General features: G+C 34.2%; 1 non-coding gene across 1 annotated transcript; it reads left to right on the top strand.

Annotated features, from left to right (window-relative positions):
* Positions 1–12,583: 12,583 nt before the first annotated feature.
* On the top strand, positions 12,584–12,655 carry TRNAE-UUC (transfer RNA glutamic acid (anticodon UUC)). The gene has a single exon. It is a non-coding gene; the product is annotated as a tRNA-Glu (tRNA).
* The last annotated feature ends 838 nt before the right edge of the window (positions 12,656–13,493 follow it).

Raw genomic sequence — 13,493 nt, forward strand, 5'->3', positions numbered from 1 at the left:
AATTAGCCATTCAAACAATGGCATGTGTCAGAAAATAGACACATACAGCTTTTTATTTTTTATTTTTTAGTTTTAATACACTGGTGTCTTACAAGCCTAATTTAAAAAAACGGAGCTTGAAACATAAACAAGTAATTTTCTTTGAGCGATTAGACCCACCAAAATTCCAAAGTTTGTGAATCTTGAATAACATAATGTTGTTTCCTTGTCATAGAAATTTGAACTTAAGATTTTATTCTCAGTCGTTCACATAATGTTAGTTATTATAGCATTTGTCATTGGTATCGTAAATTTGCAGTTGTCCCACATCTCCAAAGGAGCAGAAAATTATTTTGACTATAGGGATGCTTATAGAGGACACTGCCAGGAGCTTCTGAATCATTTTATTGATGGTTGTTTTTTTTATGTAGTCATTATCAAGTTAATTATGCGTTTATCGTTTAGCTCGTTATACTCTTTGTTTACACTGTAATCAAACGAGTGCATTCGGCATTAGACAACTGATACCTGGAAGTACGCCGGCTGCCAAAGGGAAAAGAAACACTCCAAAAGACATACAAACAAGCCCTTAGAGTGCGAGTGACATCATCACCTTCTTAACCTACCGAAGGAAGACCCCCTTCTGAAGCGGTAAGCCACATGCCGATGCTCTCAACTACAAAACCAAGGACCACGGACACATGTCGCCTCCACAACAGTTTGCACAAAGTCTCACATCGAAACTTTGATGGTTATTTTTTATTATATATATTCATTATCAAGTTAATTATGCGCCCATCGTTTAACTCATTATGCTCTTCATATCAAGAAAACTCGTTATGATATTCGAGGATACTTCAAAAAAAATTCATTTCTCTTCGAATCTCTCCTCTTTCCCATAATAACCAAGGTGATAATTAATCTACTGGATTAAAGCATTTGGAACAAAATCAGTCACAATAACTAGAGATTAGGGTTTGGATAATAATCTCTTATGACTTATCAGTGTGTCTTCAATTGCATGTTCTTGGCAGAGGAAAAAAGACAGACACAAACATAGTAATGTGAGCCTTTTAATACTCGGTACTAATTGTCGCCCGTCCTATGTACTGAGTCTAGGACCAAAAGGAAAACATTTATTTTACTGCGTCTCTGCCTCCTGCAAACATCAATACGACTAATTAATTTACTCAATTAATTGCCTTTGACGATGCTGATGACCTGCACTGCTCACCTGAGTACCTGAGTTTGCCTACGGACTCTGTATATCCTGAAAAGTAAAATTAGCAGATTTTGTGTCATTCCCTCTTATTTAAGTAAATAGCTCTCAACCATTGATCTTTTTTATTTAAAAAGATAACTTTCAATTGTTAATGCATACATAATCGAAATGTATAAACGGTAGAGAGCAAAGAAAGAACCGGAGAATTGATAATTGAGATGTGATTATACCAAGATGAAATTCCGAAATATCTGTAAAATTGGATTGCCCATTCTCCAAAGAGGAGGAAGCAAAGTTTTTTTATTATTATTAATATTCTTTGAGTGTAAGTGAATAAAATTGGAGTGGGGAAATCATTATCTAATTTTTTTTTTGGTTAAAACCTAAATTTACTTTCTTTTTTCTACAATTAGTAATATATATTTATTACTCTAACTCTAGACTGCCGATATATCTACCCAAATGGAAACTTAAATCCTTGGATTTTCATTACAGTTTTTTTGGGGTTTTCTAGGAGTGACTTCAATTCGAAGCATTGGTGTAAAACGATTTCAATAAATTTTTTGTTGGTTTTAATTTAAGGTATAATTGACTTAGGGAAATGGCTCAAAGCAAGTACACAACGAAGTTGTCTTTTTCTCCTTTTTTTTTTTCGGCTTGCATGGGAAAAACTGTAAAATCCTTATAACCTTTATTGTTTTTACCATTATTGGGGAATTTAGTCTTCGATTTTCATCATTTTGGGCAAGAAAGTATATATTAACTAAATGAAAAAATATATATATTCAGGCAATAAAAAACATTGTATTTAGGCCCAAACAAGTATTGTAGTTTGTACATATAACAGGGAGAGCAAAATCGAATTTGAGATATCCTTCAATTTTAGAAGGTTAGTTAATTATCTACACTTATACTTCGATAATTTTGAAAAATATATAAAAATTTATTGCTATGGACGTTGCCCTCGCTCTAATTATGAATGAATGAAAACTAAGATGGTGTCCTCGTTATAATTATGGATCTTATTGGCAACTTATACGTGGATTTAGCATTTTATCCAAAAATTAATTATCTGTTTTGATTAAGATGCTGTCGGTTTCTTAAATATGGTTTAGTATGATAAGACTACTTAGTTAGATCAACGATTGAACCCATTGAAGTGAAGACATTCGCTTAATCCTCGACGGCATAGCCCCTTTTTTTTTGGGTACTAATTACTCATCCTTTTTTTCAATAATATACTATCGCCATTGTCTCAAAAAGTATGGTTTAGCATCAAAGGCCACGCGTGGTGACATAGAAATGGCTAAGACGACAAGTCTATAATTAAATTGATTGCTGATTATGACTAATAGCTACTATTAACATGATTGATCACTAATATTCTCATTTTAGCTGTTCTAATCATTCAGAAATCCTGGATTGACAGAACTGAGGCATGGCCCATTATCTAGAACTAAGAATATTAATTGGTTCTATTAGCTGAATATATACAAAATGAAAATAGAATAAAATAAACCATATTTTCCATGCTTTCCATTTCCAGACAAGTTTACCAATTTTTTTTATACCAGAACTGGAAAGCATGGTCGTAATTAATAATTACTAGCCCATTTTAGAATTAAAAAAGATAATGAGTAGATTATGTAAACACCATGGTTTGTAAATGTTTTAGAGGCTTATGGTTTGACAAAAAATCTTCAAATTAAATTATGTTTAAATAGTTTATAGTGAGGACCATGTAATAAAAGTTGGGTGTGAGCCCATCCATTGAACAAGTAATCATGTACAAAAAGGAGAGGTGTGGTGCTCGATGGAATTATAGTAGTTGCTTCATCCCATGTAGTTTCACTAATCTATATTTAGGGCTCGTTTGGGACCATTTTTATAGAAAATATTATTGTTTATAAGTGTTTTTGAAAAAAAACTCTTTTGTTACAGAAATGTTGAAATTTTCATAACAAATCAAAGTGTTTCCTAAAAAAGTACTTGGGAGTCATATGCTTCTTTAGAAAGCCTTTTTAAATTTTGTTGCCAAATATTGTTAAAAACGCTTTTAGCCCTTCTAGAACCACTCCAAATGGCCCTTAGCTAATTATAATTAACAACTAGATTGTGGCCAACTAGATTGTGGCCAATGCAAGGGGTTGCCTATCTTGGTCAATGATAATCAATCGAATAATCACTATACTTTTCTAACACAATAATGTTAATTTTTCTTTAATTTTTTTTAAAATTCTTATGCAAAGACAAATAATACCACGTATCAAGATCTTGATTTCAGATATTGAAGATGCCTTGCAATGATTTAGAAGTGTATAATATAAATTGTGAGGCAAATTTGGTATCTAATTCGTTCACACATGAGTTTTTATTTATGAAAAACGACATCGAATATCCTCTTTTTTTTTCTCAACCACAATGACGACAAAGATTTGTTTGGTAATAAAGGTCTTAAATTATAATTTGTATTAATTAATCTCAAATTAGTTTAGTTAATGGGCATTTGTTCGTTCTCTTTGATCATCTGCTAGAGCATCAAATGATCACCGTTCGTTCCAATATCATATCCACATGTATGCATTATTGGTCTCCACGTGAGAACTCATCTGCCAACTTATCTTCCTTCCTTCCTAGGACCCAACCTTTACCAAAAGATTTCGCCCAATTTCATAAAATAAGAACATAAATATTTTGCAATCAAACCGAACTATTTTCCGGACATTTTCCTCAACTTTCTTTGGATCAAATTGTATAATATTTATTTAATTCACACTAGATAGAGAATTGGATTCTGACCTATATTCTTAATTAAAAAATAGCAAAGATTCATACAAATTATATATATATAGCAAAAGACAGAAAATAATAAAACATTCAAAATACAGCAAAAATTAAGAATTGAAAATATTAATTAAATGAGGATAATATGGTAAATTCACACTATTTTATATTAAAATATAATTATAATTAAAAATACAGTCAAATAATAGGTAGTTGTGTTCCATAAAAAAAATCAATTATCTTTTTAAATTATAAAATAAAATATTAAAAAAATTGGTACATGCATGATATATGTATGTATGTTCACTCATTCTCCATTATGCTTCACATGTTAATTAATTTTGTATTAACTTTGTAATAAATAAAGATAATCAAACATGTTAATAATAATTAAACCATAAAACCCGTGACAAATATTTGAACTGAGAGAATTAATACTAATAAAATTACAACGAGTTTTTAATTTTATATAATAAAAAAGGAGAGATATTGACGGAAAATATGTTTTTATATAATAATGACAATAATAATAACAAAGATTACATGAGTAGACCACAGCCCACTCGTGCGCGCGGCCAACATGCCAATCATTGCAACAACAAGACTGTACTGGGTTTCAGCCACGTGGCTAACGACACGTGTGGGTGGCGGTGCCAACGCAGTGTGGGGTTATTGCGTACCAACCAAGTAAGGGTTGGTTATTGTGTACCAACCAAGTAAGGGTAGGGGCCTGAAAAAGTCCTTTACAGCCCATCTTGGATTAGACGGGGATTTGCTTGGGAACCCTCACAAAAGGTCAAGCAAGCAAAAGATCTTTAATGAGACAAAGCTTTTGGATTTCACCACTGTAATTTAGCTTGTCTTTGCCCATTACTAAATACCATCACTTCTGTTTACGTTTGACTACCATGTCAGTGTCACTGTTCTTGATTTTCTAAGCATTATTTTCCTAGTCTTTTCGCATACATTTAGAAATTCTCCATCCACTGCGGAGCTGCATCGTGGGATGTGAATGTCGTCTTACTCGAATTCATATGTCAGTCGACTGTCGAATCAGTCAGAACTTTCATGAAGAAAACCTATACTCCTACACGACAATGCAAGAATGTGTTTGAAGTAACGCGGAGGAAAACTTGGCTATTACAAGTGTTTTCTTTTGCAATGTCTATTTGCAGTGCGTAATGATAGAATTGGAAACAATAGTTGCATGAACCAAAATCAATCATACACAGACAATTTTTGAGAGAGGTTAGGCAAGTGGCATTTCAGTCAACGACAGTGTGAAGTGGTTGCCTTCATTCCTTTTGTAGTTTAGGACAGATACGCATGCCACGACCGACACTATGTACGGTTTGGATGCTATCCCTAGTTTCGTGTAAGAAGATCAAAGTACAAATCCATTAATATCCTCCTTAAACAACATGCATAATGGAGATATCAAAACACCCCTTTTTTTTTTAATCAACAAAAGTTTAGGGGGGAAAAGGAGGTTACCCCATATCAAGGTCATGACATACTAAGGTCTCTTTGAAGATTTACAAAAGGGTCTTAGTCTCTTTTTTGGGTTTTACAAACTACTCACCAAGAGGAATTGTCGGTAACGAGACTTGAACCTAGGCCTTAATAGCGAAGAAAACGATCCTTACCAACTCAATTAACCCTCGTTGACAAAACACCCTTTTCTTCCTTGTGTGGCCAAGGAGAAAATTATCCTTTTATTTATATGGTTAATAAATTACATGAATAAATTAAAAGTTTATTCATAGTATAAACAAGATAATTTTACTAATTTGAATCTTTGTCCGTGATTGAAGCGTATTTAAAGTTTATCTGATTAAACCTTTTTATTGAACTTGTGATGAGAGAGTGTGGTTTGAATTGGATGAAAAGGACTATAAACCATAGACTTATGACTAATCTTGTGTAAAGCCAAAATTGGGGAAAGGATTGAAAGATTGGGATGGTTTTTGTTGGAAGCTTAATTTGGCAGTAGTATCATTGTTTGACTAAAAGGAGGAGAAACTTCCGAGATCTTTGATTAAGATAAAGGTTTTATTTTATCCTCATACAAAGGCTGAGGCATCATCCCATATCCCTCCTCACCAAACTCAAACTCTTTCTAGCCTTCAAAGTTCAAACAACGACAAGAGCTAGTGCCGTGAAGTTTTGTAAGTTTGTATTTGCATAGGAAAAAGCTGGTGCAGTGTCAAATTCGAAGTTTGGAAGGAAGTACATAAATTGACACATATTTATATTAAAATAAATAATAATATGTACAAATGGACAGCAGAACAGAGAAGGGCAAGAGAGAGAAGAGGTGAGGTGAGCCCATGATGATGATGATTGTGCAAACCAAGGATGGCCTCAACTCAATCATTGCTCACGAGCGGGTTTGCCTTAAAAACGTGTCCGCACGATGCTCCAAGAAATTCACAGGCCTTTGTCAGCCAAATGATGGCACTTTGGCTTTTGGGTCTCTCTCTACTCTCCACCACTTTGACCGACTGGTTTTATTCCTAGGGAGAAACGCCCGTGTGTTTTTAGGTAACTGTTAATCGTTGATACAAGTGAGACTGATAATGTATCAACAGTTAATAGCTATCCGATTACATAAACCACTTACAACTACTTGTATATGCATGTGCGCTGTAACTATAAACTGTTTATGCAAGTGAGTCTCACAATATATTACGTTAATAGTTGACATCTACCAAATTGTATTAACGATTTATAATCATCCTCGTATCTATAAATAAATATCACTAGCACAACTCTGTTAGCTTTGTTTTTCTGCTGCAAAATTTGGTTGTAGGTTGGAATTTATTTATTTTTTCGGATAAATATCACGAGATGTCATCACACTCGAAGATTAGGATTTTGGAGGCTTGTGGAATTTTGGAGGCCCTTTAAACAAGACGATGATGAAGTTGTTTCAATGGCTTAATCAATGAGATCAATGGCTCTCTGCTATGAAGGACCACAATGAGAGACAGCAGCTTGAATTTGCATGGCTGACCATTGCTCTGCAGATGGTACATTCATTCATCTAATAATGCCAAGGAAGCAAACCTAATAGATAAATATACATTTTTATTTTTTACTTTCTGAGGTCTTGATTTAGTTTCCTGTCTTCGTTTTAGCATGCAGCATCACTAGGAAAGAACAGCACGGCCCATTCCACTAGCCATATAAAATTAAAATGAAATCTTATCTTTAAAATGAAGCACTACGTAACTTATAACCCATCATATACATCAAAACATTATTGTTCTACATTATTCTAACTGGAACAACTTTTAACTATGAAAATAACATTTTCCAACATCTTATAATCATGGGACATTCTTGATGTCGATTTTTTTTAAAATCTTATACAAAGATGTGGTGGAAGAAAGTTAGACACGCATGTATATATATGCATATCTACTATTCTACATTATCCTAACACGAACAACTCTAACTCTTAGAAAGTAACATTTTCCCATATCTTCAAATCATGAGGTGTCAACGGGGTCTAGTCCAGTGAAATATGACCTTAACTTGCATATCAATGGTCTTATGTTTGAACATCCATGGCTCCGTGGTAGTGTATGTGTGACAAAAAAACCTTTCTTCTTATAGTTTAGACTATCGCTTTAGAGTGAGTATTATGAGAACAACTATGCATTTACGAAACTATGATGCAAGATGAGAGTGTTTTGCTTATCTTTTTCCAGTCATCAACATTTTCATTACATTACACACTCTTCACACGCGTGCAATGCTTCTATTCTAGTACATACACACACCCATCTCTCTCTATTGACCTTATGTCACAGTCAGTGAACAGCCAAACAATATGAAAAGAAACAAAAATCGAAATAAGGATCCGAAGTGTTTTAATGATTTCATCAAGGAAGTAGAAGCACCACACAATATAAAGATACAAAAGGAGATAAGTGTGTTTTTTTCCTTTCTTTTGGGGTCTCTGGTAAAAGGAGATAAAGGAGATAAGTATTGGTGAAGAAGCCCTATAAATGAGCCACACGAGTGAGAGAGGCTTTGAGCAACACATGATCAAGGCAACATAGACTTTTGCTCTGCAAAAGCCACCCAAGCAAAAAGTCAAAAAAGGAGTTTTTGATGGACTTGTGGGGCTTCTTCATGTTAGCTCTAAACATGGATTTAAATTTAATAACACATCTTAGACATAATTTCCTGCAATTAAAAACTTCAATAAAGCAACATGCAATGCCAACATTCCAGCACAAAAGAAAAGGGGGAGCTCAGCCTTTCGACTATGGTGAAGAAAACCGATCTAAGCTTTTGCTTTCCGCTGTGAAGCAACCAACACATGGTCCCCTCAATAATTTGATGGCCAGGGTTCATGCACAAAGTGAATTGAGTGCATCTTTAGGGCCAAGGAAACATTAACACCATAATTCATCATGCATAATTATTAGTTTAATACAACAATCAATAGTTTTTCTATGATGGCATTTAGGCTATATGCTAAAGATACAAAAGATGTAACACTAAATTAGGCTTAGTGGAAGAGAATCATTATTGGCCGAGAATTTCGGCCTTTCGTGGAAATGTAACTGAGTATTTGCATTGTCTTATCAGCTAATATAGGGGAAGGCTAATAATCTTATGACAACTAGACCTAATAGGGTTCGAGCATTAGACTAAAAGAGGGGAGTCATTTTAATATAGGGTTATCTTGTTCCTGGATAAATCATCGTCTGTCATAATCCAAAACCTGATGTGGAGATAGAGAAAATGCCAAAACACCAGAATGTTTCCTCTGAAACATACAAAACCCACCATCCACTTTCATCTTTCACATATAGCAGATGACACATGTATTTGCCCTAAAGTGGAGCTAAAATCCTGCGAACTTAAAACTCCAGGTGTCTGAAAAGAAATTTTTTGATGGACCCTAAGAACTAATTTGAACTTGCAAGTTCAATGCATTGAGAAAAAAGATCTCATCAACAAAGACATTGAGAAAAAACTTCCTTCCTCAACCAACCTTGAACACTGCTGTTACAGAAGGATCATCAGAAATGGCTCATGGTAATCTTTAGTGGTGGCAATTTCTAGGCTTTGCTATATCTGAATACAAATAAACTGTCCCAATCAATTAATAGGAATGCATACTAAGAACGTCTCTTGTATTGTCTTGTGCCAAATCAGTGTTTCGCGTGAATAACATGCTCCATAAAGTTTCTTGCCACTAGTTCCACCTTTTTCCACCTTGAATACACCATTTACACATATAATAAAACCTTCTCTCTCTTTTCTTCTGTCAAGTGGGCAACCTCATCATCATCCTTGCCTTTGGGTTCTAGGGTTTAGGATAATTGCAGACTCCAACTGGCACCAGCTAACCAACTCCTATAATTACTGTAATTGCAGAATCCAATTGGCACCAAATACTTAACATAAATAGGATATATATATATATATGTGTGTGTGTGTGTGTGTGTAATCTCTTTCAATAATTAGAATGATATAATTGAATAGAGCTTCATGAATAATCCTTTCTATCCAAGGAAACAGTAAACAGTATATGACATGAACTCGAACTACAACAACGAAGAAACAGAAACAGTATTGAACAACAATAATTTGTAGCACCGTTCATATTCATCTTCTTCCGATAAAAAAGACATCCCTGCACAACTTTGACGTGCTGGAGGACCATGCACTCATTAATTTAGAGCAATCATGTCATTTGTATGCCACCGACAGACTTAGTTTTTCATTATATTTCTTGCTTTTCTTCTTCCCTAGCTCATCATAACTAGACTTTGAGCCATGTTTACAGGAAAAAGAACACTACATTCCTGTATGTGGGGGACCATGGAAACACGGGTGCATGCAAAATGATATGACAAGCAAAAAATGCATTCACTTTAGAGTGACTAAAATTTCCAGTGTTTGATCGATTTCCCCTGACCCCTTTTATTACATTAAAAAGGAGAACACAGATGACAAATCAATAGATTATCAACTCAGGAGTTGAATTAACTGGCAGCAATGCCAGAGATGATATATGACTGACATTACCGGCTACCATGTGCAGGTCTCAACACAACATTGCAATCTATCTCTAATCTGTGTTGGCAAAACAGATATGTGATTTATGAAGGGAAGACGACAGTAATGCTGAACATAAAATTTAAAAGGACAAGTCTATAAAAAAAAAATTATAATCTTTTCCTTCACAAAGTAAAGAAAGACAATTCTGTAATATCCTTTAAATCTGCAATTGCTATCGTAATTGAATATTACTTCCCGAGAAATAAAGTTACAATGAAAGCCTGCACATGGATTTGACATCATAATATGAATCCAGGCAACAGTTAAAGTTGTTTTCTATTTACTTTCTAAGAAAGATTACCTTTTCCATAAAATTGGTTAAAAAAATATTTATTACTTCTGTGTACAAGTAGTTCATTTAAAATATATATTACTTACACACAAGTAGGGAAGCACCTTGATCTTCTTACTTGAGGGATGCTGAATGGCTATTATCCAGAGTAAATGCCGAGCTGCGTGAGCAAAAATATGTACTCATCAACTTCTCATTCCTCAAAAATATTGAAATAACAAGATTAACAGGGTATCATGAAGGTACCTGCCACTCCCAACTCTTTCTATATATCCGGCTGCTAGAAACCACATGTCAATGTAGTTCCACCCTTTTTCATAGATCCAAATTTTTTACTTATTTGTAAGACAAAACTAGTTTAAAACTGAAGAACAACTCATTCACCAACCCTATCAACAGAACAATTTAAAATAAATATTTTTCACTTAGAACGGAATTACAATCCAATCAGGGGGAAATCACACGAAGCAGCCTCTTAACTTGGTTTGTATTTATGGCCTCTTAACTTGGTTTGTATTTATGGTGTTTACATTAGTGAAAAAATTTGGAAATTCTCATAGTCTGTGTATGAGTTGTAAGGATGGAAATAAACAGTGTCTTCTATTTAGGAAAGAGGTGCAATAGCTTGTTTAGCAAGATCATCACTTCTGGCTTCAGTAACATCAATTAAAATCAAAATAGACTGAGCAATGAGTCTATGAAGCCCAAGTAAGATGACTGTAAATGTACGATCCCATAGACATAGTGTTAACAGCATTCTCTCTCCCTCTTCTTGGCCACAGCCCGCCAAGATATTTTAAGGCGTAAAGGATATAGAAATGCCATAGCATATAACTGTATAACACCTCAAAATTGTTCCTTAAAGTACAGGGTCATATAATGACAAAAGAAAGCCAAACGTGCACAAAATGCAGGGTCATACAAAATGCTGCAACAGCATAATAAAAACTAAAGCCCAAATGATAGCCACAGCAGCATCAGCCCTGCATAAAGGTAATAAAATATGTTGCATCAACAATGATTTGAGACATCTAATGCACCATAGGCACTACTGAAGGGATATAATTTTGGAAAATCCAGACAACTAATAAAGGCACTTATGAAATATAAAAGTTAGGAAAGAGGGGAGATCTAAGGGAAAAAGTGAGTCCAACAGGAGGGAGGAAACATAGATTGATAAATCTATGACTTTATTAACGATTTTATTGCTCAAACATCATTATCCTTGCTTTAACCTCAGTTAGTATAACGTTGTGGGAACAGTCCAGTTGTCCATCTTAGTTAAAGTTGTGGACTTGACCTCAATTATATGACCCCTGAAAATTGGAAGCAGATTTATGCTTTTCCGAAAAACAGAAACCTTTCCCTATTCCATGATTCCATGACCAAACAAAGAAAATGTAGTGGCATTTAAAAGAGGCAACAGGAACCTCCATGATCCCACAGGTCTTATCTTGAAAGGCATTGATCACATGTCAGAGCCATTGTCAATTCTGATCCTTTTTAAACAGCAACAAATACTCATGGTGGGCATCCCTATATGTTGGGGTGTCATGGATAAGAGTCCCAGTCCATAAGATAAAACCCAAGTTTTTCTTGTGCAAATGAATTTGATAAAACAAACACTCGCTGTGAACACCTTCTGCCCACATCCCTTATACCAACTCACTCTTCTCTTTAAAAACTCAACTTTCCAAACACTTTTTGAGTATGCCATCAAGATCAAGATAATGCTAAAGTCAGCTTGGAACGTTATTTATACAAATTGCTATTAAAGCAAACGCTTTTGAGGTTCACCTAAATACCCATCTAAAAAGCTATCAAATTTTAATCCCCAAATCGTTTGAGCACATAACAAGACAAGTAGTGATCAGTTTCAGATCAAAATGATTAGTTTGAGTATGGAGATTCCAGACACGAACAAAAGCAATACAAACTGCGCAAAAGCTATAATCTTTTTATAAATAAATAAATAGACAGATAAAAGAGTTGAGAATAGTATACAGGTGGAGGTTACTGGTTTGGGTTTAGACTTTTATCAATGGCGGTGTTTGGATGGGGCTGTGCATGGCCTGTCGTTCAATTTTCCCGGTTAACGGATGGATGGTTTAAACCAAGAATTTGAGTTTGGATAAAATAGTCAAATTTTCTCTGGGTTGTGGTTTTTGTTGGTCAGAAGCAACGTTTATAAATATATAATTATACTATCATTACAAGCATCCGTTGTCGTCCAGCGGTTAGGATATCTGGCTTTCACCCAGGAGACCCGGGTTCGATTCCCGGCAACGGAACTTTTTGTTATTTTAAAACCATATTCATTCAAATTTCTTTTCGGATATTATTTCGGTTAAAGTTCCTATTGCCTGAGCCTTTTTCATTCATTGTTTTTTTTGGGATATTACATCCCTTCATTTCAAACATTTTATTTTGAAGCCTTCTTTTTATTTTGTTCGGTTTGGTTTTGATCCAGTTTGGCATTGCTGTGTTGTAAAAGTAATCGTCGATTCTTGTGAGAGAGATCACCAAGAAAACAATTTGACGTTTGGTAAACTTTTTGTTAAAAGTGTTGGTACTAATTCCCACATAATCAGAAAATGATTGCCGCATAATCATTAAACTTAACGCCTCTTTGAAACTGATTCTGCATAATCAGAAAATGAAAGCACCTCCTTAGCGCTTTCCCTTATCGCTTTCTCTCACAATTTTTTTAAATATTAAATGATTTTATCATAGTTTACCAAACGGGCTGTGGTTCCTAAAATTGTAAAAAAATCACTCATCACCCAAAATAAGCAATGTCAAACTAGCACTAAGAAAAAGTAAAAAATGTTTAAAAATCAAACTAGAATTTATATAATTTGGTTTTGAGCGGCTTAAACCAAATTGGACCATTTATGTGTATATTTATTTATTTATTTATTTATTTATATTATATTTCACATGTGTACTCTTATTAGGTAATAAATATATATGGCTATTTGAATTGAGCAATATTAGTTATTGAAATTTGAAGTTTTCTAGCATGTTGAGCTTTAGGATAATTTTACTTTAGAAAATGATTAAAGTATGGAGTAAGTTGTGAATTTGTTACTTGTAATTAGGATAACAATGTTGAAAAAATGCAAGAAA

This window comes from Prunus mume, linkage group LG8 (assembly GCF_029339155.1).
Source record: "Prunus mume cultivar Tortuosa linkage group LG8, ASM2933915v1, whole genome shotgun sequence".
NCBI classification, from domain to species: domain Eukaryota; kingdom Viridiplantae; phylum Streptophyta; class Magnoliopsida; order Rosales; family Rosaceae; genus Prunus; species Prunus mume.